At 38.0% G+C, this 15622-nt stretch overlaps 1 pseudogene; it reads right to left on the reverse strand.

Annotated features, from left to right (window-relative positions):
- Positions 1-269: 269 nt before the first annotated feature.
- LOC105505941 overlaps positions 270-15622 on the reverse strand; it is a 43564-nt pseudogene continuing 28211 nt past the window's right edge.

Below are 15622 nucleotides of genomic sequence, written 5' to 3' on the forward strand. Positions count from 1 at the left end.
AACTTCTGACCTCCAGAATGGTAAACTAATACACTTGTGCAGTTCTAATCCACCATGTTTATGGCAGTTTGTTACAGGAGTAGTAAGAAACTTATATGCTGACCACAGCTGAGCCTCAGGTTCTGGACTGGAAGCTGAGCAAGCACCGGCTGCCTTTGATTCACTCGACAATTCTATGAGGTTTAAGGTATGATTCTCATTTCACAGATGAAAACGACGAGACTCAGAGAAGCATCGAATAGACTTCCTAGACTGCCTAAGCAGCGTGGTCAGTATGGATGCCGCTGGCACATGGAGGCCACCAGGAAGCCTGTGCTTCCAACTATCATGAGAACTGCCTCCACCTGGATCCTGGCAACCAGCCCCGGGAATAAGTCCTCCACACATCCTTTAAGGATTACAAAAGGTAAACCATTCTAATTATGTATACGTATTTACATATTGGCAATTAAAGCAATGAAGTGCTAAAAATAGGCTGAAATGCACCTTGAAATTTTGTTTACGATGTTAATTTTTTGAGGACCTTTCTGAAAAAACAATTGTTGCAGAAGTAAATTTCAAACAGAGTGTATTAACCTATAAATTCAGAATCAATGGAATCAAATGAAGTTTAATTCCATTTTTATATACAGACATGTTACTTAAGAATACAAGCCTAAGCAGAATATTATTACTTTAAAATTTATAGGAGATGAAATCTTCGTATCAACCAGGAGACTGGTAGAGTTTTTGAGGATTACAGGCTTAAAAACAAAACAAAACCTTACTTTTAAAAAATTTATATACTCATTTATTTAATAGATATGTACTGAATCTGTTATATTCAGGGCACTGTTCCAAATTTTTAGAACCTTATGTCTCCTAAGAAACAATTCACATTCACAAATGGCTACAATATAAGGTCTTATGTAAGAAGTTTTTTAAAAAAGGAGTATAAAGTAAGTGCGTTACTATTTTAGAGAAGTGGCTAGGTTTATGACCAGACTATTCAAGAAGAGCAGAATGTCTATTGTCTGTTCACAAGTTAGATCACTTTCTGTTCTCTTCTGTCATTCCTCTGCATCTCAGGCCTTAGAAAACAAGGAGCTTCATTTTCCTGAATCCTTTGCTAGCAAGATTTTAGGTTAGACTCTGTCAATGACAGAAACTTACACAAAATTCACAGGTAAAAGAAACACAAAGCCATGTTATTGTTCCTTCAACAGTAGCAAGCTATGGGGTGAGCTATAGTATAGTTGAGGCAAAACCATACTTCTTAATCCAAAAGTTTCTAGGTGTGCTTAGAAAACTAATAAATACTAATAAGAAAACAAATATTAATGGATCATAAGCTTATGTTCCAAAATTAGTACAAGATGCAAGAGTTTGAGATCTGTGACAGGGATACAAACTTAACCTACTCTACAACAAAGGTGTACATAAAAAATATAGTTTCTCTGAGGCAGAAATAGTGCTTAAGGCCAAGAGTTCAGGGTTACAGTGAGCTGTTGTCATGCCACTGCACTCTAGCCTGGGCAACAGAGCAAGACCATATATATATATGGTCTTATGTGTATGTGTATATATATGTACACCCACACACACACATATATATATATTCTCTCTCCCTCCCTCTGTGTGTGTATACACACACACACACACACACATATATATGGTTCCTGTATTTTGAGTTTTGTTTTTGTTTTTGGTTTTTTTTTTTTTGAGACAGAGTCTTGCTCTGTTGCCCAAGCTGGAGTGCAGCGATGCAATCTCAACTCACTGCAACCTCCACTTTCTCGGCTCAAGTGATTCTCCTGCCTCAGCCTCCCGAGTAGCTGGGATTACAGGCATGCACCACCATGCCCAGCTAATTTGTGTATTTTTAGTAGAGACAGGGTTTCATCATGTTGACCAGGCTAGTCTCAAACTCCTGACCTCAGGTGATCCACCCGCCTCGAACTCTCAGAGTGCTAGGATTACTGGCATGAGCCACCATATCCAGCCCAAGGTTTCTGTATTTTCTTGAAAATCTATCTAGTTTTCCTAATGAGCTCTCACCTCCTAGGATGTCTAATCCAATTTAGACATCTGTCTGAACTAATAATTTAAACAACTCCTTTAGATAATGCTCAATCTTCTGAGATAAATGCATAATGTTTCTTCCACCCCTCTTCCTGCTTTCTCCGCTTCCCTGTAGAGGCATCTGGGCTCAGAGGTTAAAGTCTTATGAGGAGGGGTCTGGAAGCCTAGAGCAGTGATTAGCAGACATGGGGCCGACTCATCTCGCCTTCTCTCCACAAGGATTTAGGATGGCCTGCCAGAGTCCCTAGTGTGGAACTCCCACTAAACTGATAGTGTATTTGAATTTGATATAGAGAAATTAAAAGATTGTCAGGAGCCACTCATCTACTAAACATAGAACATGACCGTGATCTGCAGAGCCCCCAGTTCTTCTCCACTACCTTCTTTCCCACCATCATAGACACATGACTATTTTATTCCAATGTGTGCTCTATATGTCCACCTTCGCTTTTAGAGCCAGCATCTATTTCTGATGCAGTTAGTATTCATTATTTTGTTTTGAGAAGTTTTCCTTCTTTTTCATGAACTTTTCCTCTGATTACAGGTGGTGACATTATCTAGCAAAGTAATGAATCAGCCTAACAGCTGGGATGTTTGACTTTCACACACTGGCTTTCATTAGGCAAAACATTATTGATCAAGTGACTCTCATGTATATAATATATATGTGCTGTCTGGAGTATACACATAAAACATACCTGAGCTTCTTTATTTACAGGGAGTCAAAAAGGGTATCAAGGAAGTGCAATTAAGAAGAGTATTTCTTTTCATAACTCTCTTCTTTACCGACTCTTCATATGTTTCTGGTATGTTTGGGCAAAGGGTTTTAATCTGCATCCAAGGAAGGGCAGTGCTGTTGAAAGCTGATGAAATGATGTTTGTTTCAACTTCATTCAGTTATGGGGGGGACGATTAAAAAAAGAGGCCGGGCGCAGTTGCTCATGCCTGTAATCCCAGCATTCTGGGAGGCCGAGGCGGGTGGATCACCTGAGATCAGGAGTTCGAGATCAGCCTGGCTAACAGGGTAAAACCCCGTTTCTACTAAAAATATAAAAAATTAGCTGGGCATGGTGATGCCACCTGTAATCCTAACTACTTGGGAGGCTGAGACAGGAGAATTGCTTGAACCTGGGAGGCGGAGGTTACAGTGAGCCAGGATTACACCATTGCACTGCAGCTTGGGCAACGAGGGTGAAACTCCATCAAAAAAAAGAAAGAGAGAGAGAGAAAGAGAGAGGAAGGAAGGAAGGAGGGAAGGAAGGAAGGAAGGAAGGAAGGAAGGAAGGAAGGAAGGAAGGAAGGAAGGAAAGAAGGAAGGAAGGAAGGAAATAAAGGAGGGTTAAAAAGAAAAAAGAGGAGTGTCTAAAGAGACTATGGATAAATAATGAGAAAACCAATGGAGATGACTATGTGCAACAGAATCTTAGGAAGAGGAACTCAAAGCTCACTAACAAAAGCTTATAAATTGTGAATATTGGGCTTGAGTAAAAGGCAATTCTTGCTAAAATCACAACAGGCTTCTCTTTATTTTATTCTCCTATTTTTAAGTCCTAGTGTATTCATCAGCTCAACTTTCCATAATTCTATTTTTAAAAAGTCAAATAATATCTTTATTGGTTACAAGGTCATTCTGTTTCATAGATATTATTTTATAAATGTAACCTTGATTCTTTTATTATTGTTATCCACATCCAAAAATAAAACAAAATTTTAAAAGGTGACTTTTTGCTGTTTCACATGACACTCAGGCATCTTAACCCTTTGTTAGACAAACACACATATACACACAGATCTGAATGCCTGTGCAAATCATTTTCACCCTTGCTGATATTAAGAACTTGGTCTTGCACTGTTTGTAAATACTTAGGTCATTATTCATAAATCTTCTCCTCTTTAGATATAATTCTTGATTCTTTTTTATGTAAAAGTTAAATAATACTTTATATAAATTATAAGTTAGATTTGAATGCTTTAAACTGAACCAATACTATAAAGTTCAGTTATGCTATTTTTGAGCTATTCATAAAGCCAGTTTTCAATAACCTTGTGTTATAGAAGGATTAAATTATAGCTTTGCAGTAGATTAGGTTTCTTTGTATTACTGTATTTACACATCTGGTTGGTCTATTATGCATTTTTTTCTATATTATCTTATAAACTGATTAGGACATAACTCTTTCTCTATTGTGTTCATAAGAGCCCATCATAGTATGGATTTAAGAAGCAAAATTAAATACCCAATATCTCTGGCTTAGAAAATCATTGGTTTTCAATTGCTGCATTGTAATTCTGTGTATAGATTTACCCACCTACACTGGGCTTTAAAAAGAAAATGCAATTAAAGACGTAGATAGCTGTGAACAAGGAATTATATTCTACCAATAGTAATGAGTAAACTTTCCCCATTCCTGACCCTAAAGACCATATTTGAGCTTCACTGTAGAAAGACTTGGATGATACTCTTATGTTTTAATATAATACGTAATATATAAGAATGTTCACAGATCAGTTGGCATTTCTTTTGGCTGTAAGAAGCTGAGCTTTTGTGTCCTAAAATTATAGGTATATAATCCTCAAATCTGCTGTGTGGCCAAAACAAAACAACAAAACAAAATAAAAAAAAATAAAAAAGTTGAGCATGCTCCTTTTGTTTGTTGAAGACTCAATATGCATTATGAAAGCAAAATGTTTAGTATTTTACTAAATGATAAAGTGTCATTCAAGTGATAACAGCCTTCAGCACTTAGCAGTTTCTGGCTTTCATGTTTAAGGAAAACAGACTAGATGAACTGGTTAAAGTCAGCTCAAGGTGATGAGGCTTTGAAACTTCCTTGCAGTTTTGAGGAGCTGGCTATAGTCTGGTGAAAATAGTGTGTATGCCAATTGAGAACTGCAAACTGGGAAGAAATGGGCACTGGTGAAGGTTTTGGTATGGAGGAAAATATGTCTGGAAATTGTCCTGATTTGTAAAGTCTGGTAACATTTTTATTTGGAAACAATGAGACGTGAGAGTTTAAAATGCTGGTTTCTGGTGTCCCTCCTCTGTACTGCTATTCCCTTGTGATTACTGCTCTACTTACCCCTCTTTTCTGTTAATCTGTGAACTCCCCAGGGGCAAGGACTCAGTTTATATAGCACACTGACAGTGACTGGCTCAGTGTCAGGCACTTACTAGGTGCTTAAAATATGGTTGTTGAATGAAATGCGTGAATGCATGAGTATGACAGGCTTGGCTCGAAATATTCTCTTTTCTCTTTTCTTTTCTTTCTGTTTCTCTTTCTCTTTCCCTTCTTTCCTTCCCTTCTTTTTCTCTCTTTCTCTCTCCCTTTCTCTCCCTTCCTTCCTTCCTTCCTCCCTCCCTCCCTTTCTTTCTCTCTTTTCTTTTCTTTCTTTCTCTTTCCCTTCTTTCCTTCCTTCCTTCTCTCTTTTTCTCTCTCTGCCTTTCCCTCCCTCCCTCCCTCCCTCCCTCCCTCCCTTCCTTCCTTCCTCTCTCTCTCTCTCTCTTTCTTTCTTTCTTCTTTCTTTTTCTTTTTTGCAGGGTCTCACTCTGTTACCCAGGCTGGAGTGCAATGGCACGATCGATCTTGGCTCACCACAACCTCTGCCTCCCGGGTTCAAGCTCTCCTCCCACCTCAGTCTCCTGAGTAGCTGGGACTACAGGCGTTCATCACCATGGCTGGATAATTTTTATATTTTTTGGTAGAGATGAAGTTTCATCATATTGCCCAGGCTGGTCTCAAACTCCTGGGCTCAAGAAATCTGCCTGCCTTGGCCTCCCAAAGTCCTGGGATTACAGGCGTGGGCCACCATGCCTGGCCAGGCTTGATATATTCTTTTACTCCCATCTATGAGTTCCATGGATCAAGCCTTTCACTGTGCCCCACACATCATGAATACACATAACTTTGTTGCCTACTTAGCTGAGAGGAGTATCCTGGAAGCATTCAGATTTGGGATTTGTAGACCGGAAAATTAAAGTGACCCCCACTTACATTTAATACACTTTTGTTTTCCATCACCTCAAATATTTAAATATAATTATTCCAAAGGCCTTCTTTTTGACCATATCTCATGTACACTTATATTCTTAGAAAGGAAATGTCAGGGCTGCAATGTTGCCTATGTTACCTCTTACTGCTTTTTTTTGGCTTCATGAAGAATCTGGAATATTATCATTCTTGTTGAGAAGTGTAAAAGAAGGACTGCAGATTTAGTAATAAATGACACATATTATTTTCTTTCTTCTCAGCCTTCCCAGTTTCTCCTCTCTCCCTCATTTTTTTTCCCATAACCTTCCTTCCCACCCTATCTCTTGTCAGCCTTTGACTGCAAGAGCTACTCTACCTATGAAAACGTGCATTGGACCGTGACCTGTACGGTTCCCGGAATTGTTCTCAGGGTGAAAAACCTTCATGGGTATTAGAAACAATTAACGTTTCCATTTACCACTAGACCCAAAGCTTTATGAGCAGCAAAGTTGTAAATTTATTTTAACCTTAAATCTAAAGTATAATTTCTGTGTGTGGGAAACCAGCAGTAGCAGACTAGTGTGATTGGGAGATACATTTCAATTAATTCTTCTACCAACACCATATCTCTTCTGCATCAGAACCTTTTATAGTGTTAAAATTAACAATTATGCAGCTGATGGCTGGTTAAATCCACCAGGGGACCGGGAGAGAGCCTCAGATAACACGACACGTATAAATCATTCAGGAGAACAATTCATGAAAGAAAAGTTATCTGTGTTTGGGATGACATTGGAAGAGCTAAATAGGAGTCAATTTGAAGAAGGGACATTTAGTCCCATTGTCCAGCTTGCCTTTTCCTTTTTAAAAAATTGTGTCATAATATACATTTTTAAAATTAATTATCCATTAGCAGCAAGATAAATGTCTCTTCTTGTGCTAAGGAAATAGTGGCCTCAGTGGTGAAAGATTATTTCACATGAGTAGCACTGATAAAGAGAGCTGTTCCCAGATAAGGTGGCAACTGTTCTTTGAAGAAGCACAATGAAGGGTGACAGGCAAGCCCATGTTGACCAAATGGAATGGAAGACCTGCAGATTTCAGTCCGCTGATCAGTTACATAAGCAGAGATTCAGATCAGGAATGACATTTCACCGAACCACATAGACAGCAAAGTAGTAAATACTTCAGAATATAACAACCCATGAAACTGCATCCTAGAGAGTATCAAAACTATTTTCAGGGTTCTCCGACACCAGAATGTTTTGGAAGCACCTCTAGAAGTAGTTTTTCATGCTTAAATCATCAGTTACCATAAAAATTCATATCCCAGGGTTTTTAATAAATGTATTGTTTTTGATGCATGGATAATATATATGCATTCATGCATTCTCTGACAAACTGGATTTTAATAGGATCAGTTGCCCAATACTAGTCTTGCAAGTGATCTGTTTTATTAAATTTTTTATTTAATTTCATCTTTAATACATTTTATTTCATTGATCCTTTTAAGAATCATATCCGGGGGGAGCATGATGGCTCACAGCTGTAATTCCAGCTACTCCAGAGACTGAGATAGGATTGCACGAACCCGAGTTCGAAGCTGCAGTGATCTATGATTATGCCACTGCACTACAGCCTGGGTGACAGAGCGAGACCCTATCTCAAAAGAAAAAAAAATCGTATCTGTGTGGTCTTGATTCATCTTTTTGACTACAGGTTTTGAATTTTAAACTTCACTCATAGTTAACAAAAATATTAAACTTGCAGTTTTCATGCATGGAATAATAACCAGGCTAAATGCTTTATTAAACACTGGAGGTGACTCAATTGTTATATAACTTTCGTTTATTTTAAATAACCTATTTTCTTCCCCACACTTGCACATTCTCCTACTAACGTGCAGAAGAAATAAAAATCATGAAAGAAGAAAAAAATATGAGTTTCTGACATGGTTCAATAATTATGTCACAGTTTGGTGACGTTTTTGCAATTGTTCTTTAATGAGATATGAATTACAGTTGCCTTCATATTCATTTGCATTCAAAATACTTGGATAAAACTTATTGCCTTCTTTTTGTAGTTCATTTCATTGGGCCTAAAAATGTTTATGACACACAGTTGTTAAATTGTGAGCACACACACTTGGCTTAGCATATATTAATTATTTCATTCTGGCATTTTGTTCTTTAGGAAGACATAAATGTTTGCGATCAAATGTTGACAATCAATAATGGTGCAAAGATGTCAGCAATTAGTGCAACGTTTTCATTAAAATGTAGAAAATAACAGATAAGATAGGGACATAACGCTTACCAGAGCAGACGCCATGAAGCCACTAACAGTGTGTCCCATAGGAGAGAATCAACAGAAACAGGGTATGAATCCAGAAAGTTCTGTAACAGAAACTATGCCCTAATCAGGCCTTATAATTCTCCCCATCAACTTTTTAGTGAAGAGAAACTGTAAATAAACATTGGAATGTTTAGATACTAATATATGTTTTATATATTAAATATATATAGACATAAAATACTTTTTATGTGATAACATGTCTCTTGTCCTTGCATATAGTGTAGTTTGAGTGATTTGTTATCAAGGAACCATTTTGCTGTTTTTAGAATTGCAGGGTTAAGAACCCCTCCAGGATTTGCCACAGAAGGATGATTAGGCTGGGTAGACCCAGCTGGAGTAGTTCCTCCCTCTGCCAGACCCAGCCTCCTCCACATGAGTCTCTCTGGTCTTTTATACTCTATTCAATATGTTTTCCTTTTAAATCTAGATATAATTTACATGCCATAAAGCTCACCATTTTCACATCTACCATTGAGTGGGTTTTGTGTATTCCCAGAATTGTGCAGCCACCATTACTATCTAATTCCAGAATACTTTCTTCACCCCAGAAAGAAATCTGTACCTGTTAACAGTCACTCCCTGTTCCCCCTCCCTCCAGCCCAGACAAATGCTAATCGATTTTCTGTCCTCATGGATTTGGCTATTGTGAAAATTTTACACAAATGGAATCATACAGTATGTGGCTTTTTGTGTTTGGCTTCTTTCACTATGTGCTATTCTCTCTGCTCCAAAGTAGATGCAGATAGGATGGAAGAAAACTTTTCTGTTCTCATGGGGGTTAGAAGATTGCAGGAAAAGCAGGCTAAGTAAATATGTGCTGTACACTGTATGGGCAACACATTTTTCCTCTTGATCTGTCTCCAGTTCCTCTGCCGTACAATTTATAAATACAAAGTAATGGCCCCATTATGTGGTTGCCAGGGTGACATTACCTGCATAAACCAGAACTAGGCTAAGACGATAAAAGGCTCTTATCTTTACACTTTATGCTCAAGTTTTGCCTTCAACCTTTTTTTTTTTTGAGACAGTCTTGCTCTGTTGCCCAGGCTGGAGTGCAGTGGCTCGATCTAGGTTCACTGCAAACTCTGCCTCCCAGGCTCAAGTGATTCTCCTGCCTCAGCCTCCTGAGTAGCTGGAATTACAGACGCTCGCCACTATGCCCGCTAATTTTTGTATTTTTAGTAAAGATGGAGTTTCACTATGTTGGCCAGCCTGGTATCGAACTCCTGACCTCAAGTGATCCGCCCACCTCGGCCTCCCAAAGTGCTGGGATTACAGGCATAAGCCACCATGCCCGTCCTATTTCTTAATTAAGGATCAAGAGAACATAAACACCGATGATGGATTCATGGGTCACTATTTTTTTTTTTTTTGAGACGGAGTCTCGCTTTGTCACCTAGGCTGGAGTGCGGTGGCGCGATCTCGGCCCATTGCAAGCTCAGCCTCCTGGGTTCTCGCCATTCTCCTGCCTCAGCCTCCCGAGTAGCTGGGACTACAGGCGCCCGCCACCACGCCCGGCTAATTTTGTGTATTTTTAGTAGCGACGGGGTTTCACCGTGTTAGCCAGGATGGTCTGGATCTCCTGACCTCGTGATCCGCCCTCCTTGGCCCTGAAAAATGCTGGGATTATAGGCGTGAGCCACCGTGCCCGGCCTCATGGGTCACTTTTAAGTTGCCTTTAATACGATGGGCAGGGTTGCCTCACTTCCCTCTTGAGAGGTTAGTTTTTCATCCATTCGTGGAGTAAGATGCTGTGATGTTAGCTGCCAACACTAGCACACATTACATACAGCCCATTGCCCCAGAGTGCAGCCTGTTGTAGGATATGAAAGGCAATATTCTGGTAGTCTAGAATTAAAAATTGTCTCTTAAAAATTCACATAACAACAAAAAATTCATTTTCTCTTAGCTCCTTTAATATATTCTGGGATCATGTTTTATAACCCAAATCAATAAGATTTCTTTACTCATAAAAGTTGTGAACATTCTCTGTGGAAACTTGAAAACTAAATCATACAGAAGAAATAAGAATCGTCTATAAGCCTGCCACCTAGAATAAACTCATAGTTTGTTTTTGTGTACAAAAAATTACATTTCTTTTAAATTCAAAAAAAATTATTGAATGTCTGTTATGACCTAGGCGGAAATCAGTGGAGGATAAGAACAAATCTTTGGAAATTTAAAAAAATTATGATCACACAGGTTATAAGGTTTGTATTGCCTGCATAAGCATTGCAGTGAGTATACATTCCCGTATTTTGAAATATTATTTTAAAAACATGAATTTTAATACCTGCATATGATCGGGCTATAATTTCCAAATTGTGATCATTTATGTTGTTTTCCATTTTTTATTATTAAAAATAATGCTGTCAAAAATAAGTTGAATAAACTTGTATATAAAATTTTCAATTTTGTATATAAAATTTTCAAAATCATAAATTTTCAAAAATAATAATTTATAATTATTCAATAATAAATTAATAATTAATCCTTAGAACAGATTGATTAGAGAATTACTAAGTCAAGTATATCTTTATCTTAAGCATATTTATACACATTGCTAAATTACCTACAAAATTATACCAGCTTATACTCATAACCAATTTTGAGAGTATTCACTTCTCTATTTATTCAAAAACACTGCTATTATAATTGTAAACATTTTTAGCTAACTTTGTAGGCAAATATCCTATCTTTAATTATTGGCAAAGTTGAAGATTTTCATGTTTATTGGTCATTTGCATGTATTATGTATGATTTGACTATTCTTGTCTTTGCCCATTTTTTGTCTTTTATTGATTGATAAGTACTCTTTATATATCAAATCATCTGTCAGATATGACTCAACTATTCTTCTACTTTGTTTTTTGCCTTTAAATGAATTATGGCTTTAAAAAAATATATAGGAGTTTTGAATGTTTTCATAAGTTTCATTTGTTAATATTTTTCTTCATGGCTTTCTGCCTTTGATTTCATGCTTGAATGTCTTTCTCCAATGTAAAGTAAAAGAAATTCAACTAGTTTTCTTCTAGTTGCTATGCTTATTTTTATATTTAAATCTTTAATCTCTTTGAAATTTATTTTGGCATATAGCAATGTAGATATTCAACTTCACTTTTTCTCCAATAGCTATGTAAATTGTCTCATTTACTAAGTAAATCTTCCTTCTGTAAGTGATTTATGACGTCTTTATAAAACACTACATTTCTACCTGAACTAGAATAATTCAGTTACTTTCATTCATGGATACGCTAAAATCCTGTGTGTTTTGCTATTCTTGTCAGTTATTCCAGGAATAGCCATCCACAAGTCTTACTATGAAAAATAGAGTAAAATCGGTGTCTCCAGATTTGAAACAAATCTGTGAACTTTTTTTGGTGCTCAAAATAAACTCTTATTAAGTCACTGGTGTTTTTTCAGCTTTGTTTGTTACAGCAGAAGGCATTATCTTTTTTTTTTTTCCCTTTTCAAATATTATTTTAGGTCCAGGGGGTACATGTGCAGATTTGTTACATGAATAAGTTGCATGTTGCTGGAGACTGGCATACAAATAATGTCGTCACCCAGGTAATGAGCATGGTACTTGACAGGTAGTTTCTCAACCCTCACCCTCCTCCCTCTCTTCACCCTCAAGTAGGCCCTGGTGTCTGTTGTTCTCCGCTTTGTGTCCATGTGTACTCAACGTTTAGCTCTCACTTTTAAGTGAGAACATGCAATATTTGGTTCCTGTGCTAATTCACTCAAGATAATGGCCTCTAGCTGCATCTATGTTGCTTCAAGGGCACAATTTTGTTCCTTTTTACAGCTACATAGTATATCATGGTGTACTGCATTTTTTTAATCCGGTCCATTGTTGATGGGCATCTACGTTGATTCCATGTCTTTGCTATTATAGATAGTGCTAAAATGAACATATGAATGCATGTATCTCTTTGGTAGAATGATTTATATTCCTTTGGGTGTATACTCAGTAATGGGATTGCCAGGTTGAATGGTAGTTCTGAGTCCTTTGAGAAATCTCAAAAATGCTTTCCACAGTGGCTGAACTAATTTACATTCCCACCAGCAATGTGTGAGAGTTCTCTTTTCTCTGCAGCCTCCCAAACATCTGTTAATAGCCATTCTGACTAGTGGGAGATGGTATCTCATTGTGGTTTTGATTTGCATTTCTCTAATTATTAGTAATGTTGAGCATTTTTCCTATGCTTTTTGGCAATATGTATGTCTTCTTCTGAAAAGAGTCTGTTCATATCCTTTGCCCATTTTTTAATGGGGTTGTTTTTCACTTGTTGATCTGTTCCTTACATATTCTGGATATTAGGCCTTTATCAGATGCATAGTTTACAAATATTTTCTCCTACAGATTGTCTGTTTATGTTGTTGTTGTAACTGCTTTTGGAGACTGTGACGAAATCTTTGCAAAGGCTTGTCTAGAATGGTATTTCCTAGGTTTTCTTCTAGGGTTTGTAGAGTTTGAGGTCTTACATTTAAGTATTCATCTATCTTGAGCTGATTTGTATATACAGTGAAGGGGTCCAGTTTCAATCTTCTGTGGATGACTAGCCAGTTATCTCAGGACCATTTATTGAATAGGAAGTCCTTTTCTCATTGCTTGTTATTGTCAACTTTGTTGAAGATCAGATAGTTGTAAATGTGAAGCTTTATTTCTGGGTTCTCTAACCTGTTTTATTGGTCTATGTGTCTGTTTTTGTATGATGCTTTTTGTTGTTGTTGTTGTTTGTTTGTTTGTTTTGGTTACCATAGCCTTGTAGTACAGTTTGAAGTTGGATAATATGATACCCCCAGATTTGTTCTTTTTGCTTAGGATTGCTTTAGCTGTTCACGCTCTTTGTTGGTTCCATGTGAAATTTATTTATACTTATTTATTTTTTTCCCCTCTGGAACATTCAAATTCACTGTTCCAAAGTTTAATTAAAAACACAATTTACAAATATTTAATATCTTCTGAAAAGTATTTCTCAGTTAAGAATGAAAAAGTATATAATAATATATAATCAAATACCAACTCCCACCAGGTCTACACTCAGCAACATCCATCTTTTTAGGTTCTTCAAGATCTTCTGTTAAATCTACAAAGTTGTTTTCCATGATGGGGGAAAGAATGGAAATCCCCATTGCTTTTTGAAATTCATACATGCTTACAATATCACCTGGAGTTACTTGCTGTGCAGGTTTTTAAGATTATTGGTCACTTGTTCAGCGAGATGCATTTCTCTGCAGGAGGCACCCAAGAGACAGATCATACCGGGAGGGGGTCTGGTGCTCAAATACTCGTTCTGGGCTTCCTGGAGCTCCCTGAATAATTTGGTGGCCTCATCAAGTTTCTTCTGAATACTTCAGGTTCTTCAGAGTCAAAAACTTCAACTGTAACACCAAAGTTTACTACTTTCAGTGCTGAGAGCCTGTCTTAAGTATTGGGATCCAAACGCCCTGCTGGTTCTAGTTCTATAATCTCCATTTCTTTTGCTGTGTCAAGTGTCCTAGTATGGCCTTCATCTTCAGGCGATGACCTCTCCAACTCTTATAGGGTCCTGAAATTCCCTCCTTCTGTTAAAACATCCAGTAAACTATCTGCCATAACATATGGATAGTCTTGGCATGTGGCCCAAAACTCATGGATGCTGAAATCAGTTGGAAGATCAGAGTCTTCCCCATGGGTTGGATATATTAAATCAGAATCATCCTTGCTGATATTTCCAAACGTGGAGTCATAACATGGTGCATAAGAACTGTAGGGTCCATAATTCAAATCTCACACTTCTACAATGAGATCCACAGGATGGAGAAGTCCCAACGTTGTTGTTCCATCTGGTTTTCTTCTTTCAAATTCGCACTGACTGTTCACAAGCTGTCTGGTCAGCTTTCCTCCAGATTCCTTCACGATTTGGTCAAGCTGCTCCTGCTCTCTCTCTGAATTATTGCTTTTAAACTTATCTTCAAGCACATCTTTTTCTACATTTTAATTTTCTTTGCCGGGACTCTTGAAGGCTTGTGCTTTGGCATCTCCAGAGTCCTCTCTCTCTCGACCAGCAACCTCCATCCTTCCCACTCTGCCTCCATCCTCCCCAGTCTGTTCTATCTTTCTGCTTTCGAGTTTCTTGCAAGTCATCCATGAAGTCTATACTCTGCTTCAGGCTCTGAATTCTTTCCTGGCTAAGAATTGTCATCCCTGAGTGCAACAGCTTCTTTGCAGCTGTATAGTAAATGCTCTCTGGTTTGTTGTAAATCATGGCATTAGTGCACATTAGTTTGAAGTTATCCTTTAGTTCTATCGACTGTTGGTCATTGTTCTTGACCTTTGCTTTCATAGTACTAAAATCCCTTGGGTGTTTAATGATCATGGAGTAGCCAGGAGCAGTAAAATCAGTCACAGGAAATGAAAAGAAAGCACTTGGGTCTTTTCTCTGTAATTGTCTCATCAGTTGATTCAAAGTTTCTTGAAGGGGTGTCTGTTCTACTTCTTGTTTGGCTAAAGAGCTTGTGAGAGGATCTCACAGGGGCATGACACTGGAGGTCTTTTTCTGCCTCATTCTCCACAAGGTCTCAATCCCGCTTCTTTTTATCCTCCTTAACTCTTCTCCGTTTTGTCTCTTTATCTTCCCCTGGAACCTGTTTCTCTCCTTTCTTTCTCTTTTTCCGCATTCTGTCCTTGAGTTTGTCATGATCTTACTTGCCTTCGAAGAGGCTGGAGTTGTGCCCTGAGCTGCCTGAGGAGAGTTCGGTGACTTCGTTCCCTCCTACTTTGAGGACCAGCCTCAAGGGCTTCTATACATACTCCTCATAGAAGTGTTTTTTCGACTTGGCACTCTTTGTGCATCTTGCCCATGTCCTACCAGCCCCAGTGCCCGCCCCCAGAGCCAAGACCAGGCCCGCAGCGCAGCTTCTGGTCCAGGCCAGGCCAGCGGGGGGCAGGAGCGGCCCGCAGAGGCCCCATGTGAATTTAAGAATAGTTTTTTCTAATTCTGTGAAAAACGATGTTGGTAATTTGATAGGAAATAGCGCTGAATCTGTAAATTGCTTTGGGCAGTATGACCATAGCAACATTGATTCTTCTTATTCATGAGCATGGAATGTTTTTCCATTTGTTTTTGTTGTCTCTGATTTCTTTCAGCCGTGTTTTATAACTTGTTGGAGAGATTGTTCACCTCTGTGATTAGCTGTATTCCTAGGTATTTTATTCTTTTTGTGGCTCTTGTGAATAGAATTGTATTCTT

The sequence above is a fragment of the Colobus angolensis genome, unplaced genomic scaffold (genome assembly GCF_000951035.1).
Source record: "Colobus angolensis palliatus isolate OR3802 unplaced genomic scaffold, Cang.pa_1.0 Scaffold13, whole genome shotgun sequence".
Classification (NCBI taxonomy): Eukaryota; Metazoa; Chordata; class Mammalia; order Primates; family Cercopithecidae; genus Colobus; species Colobus angolensis.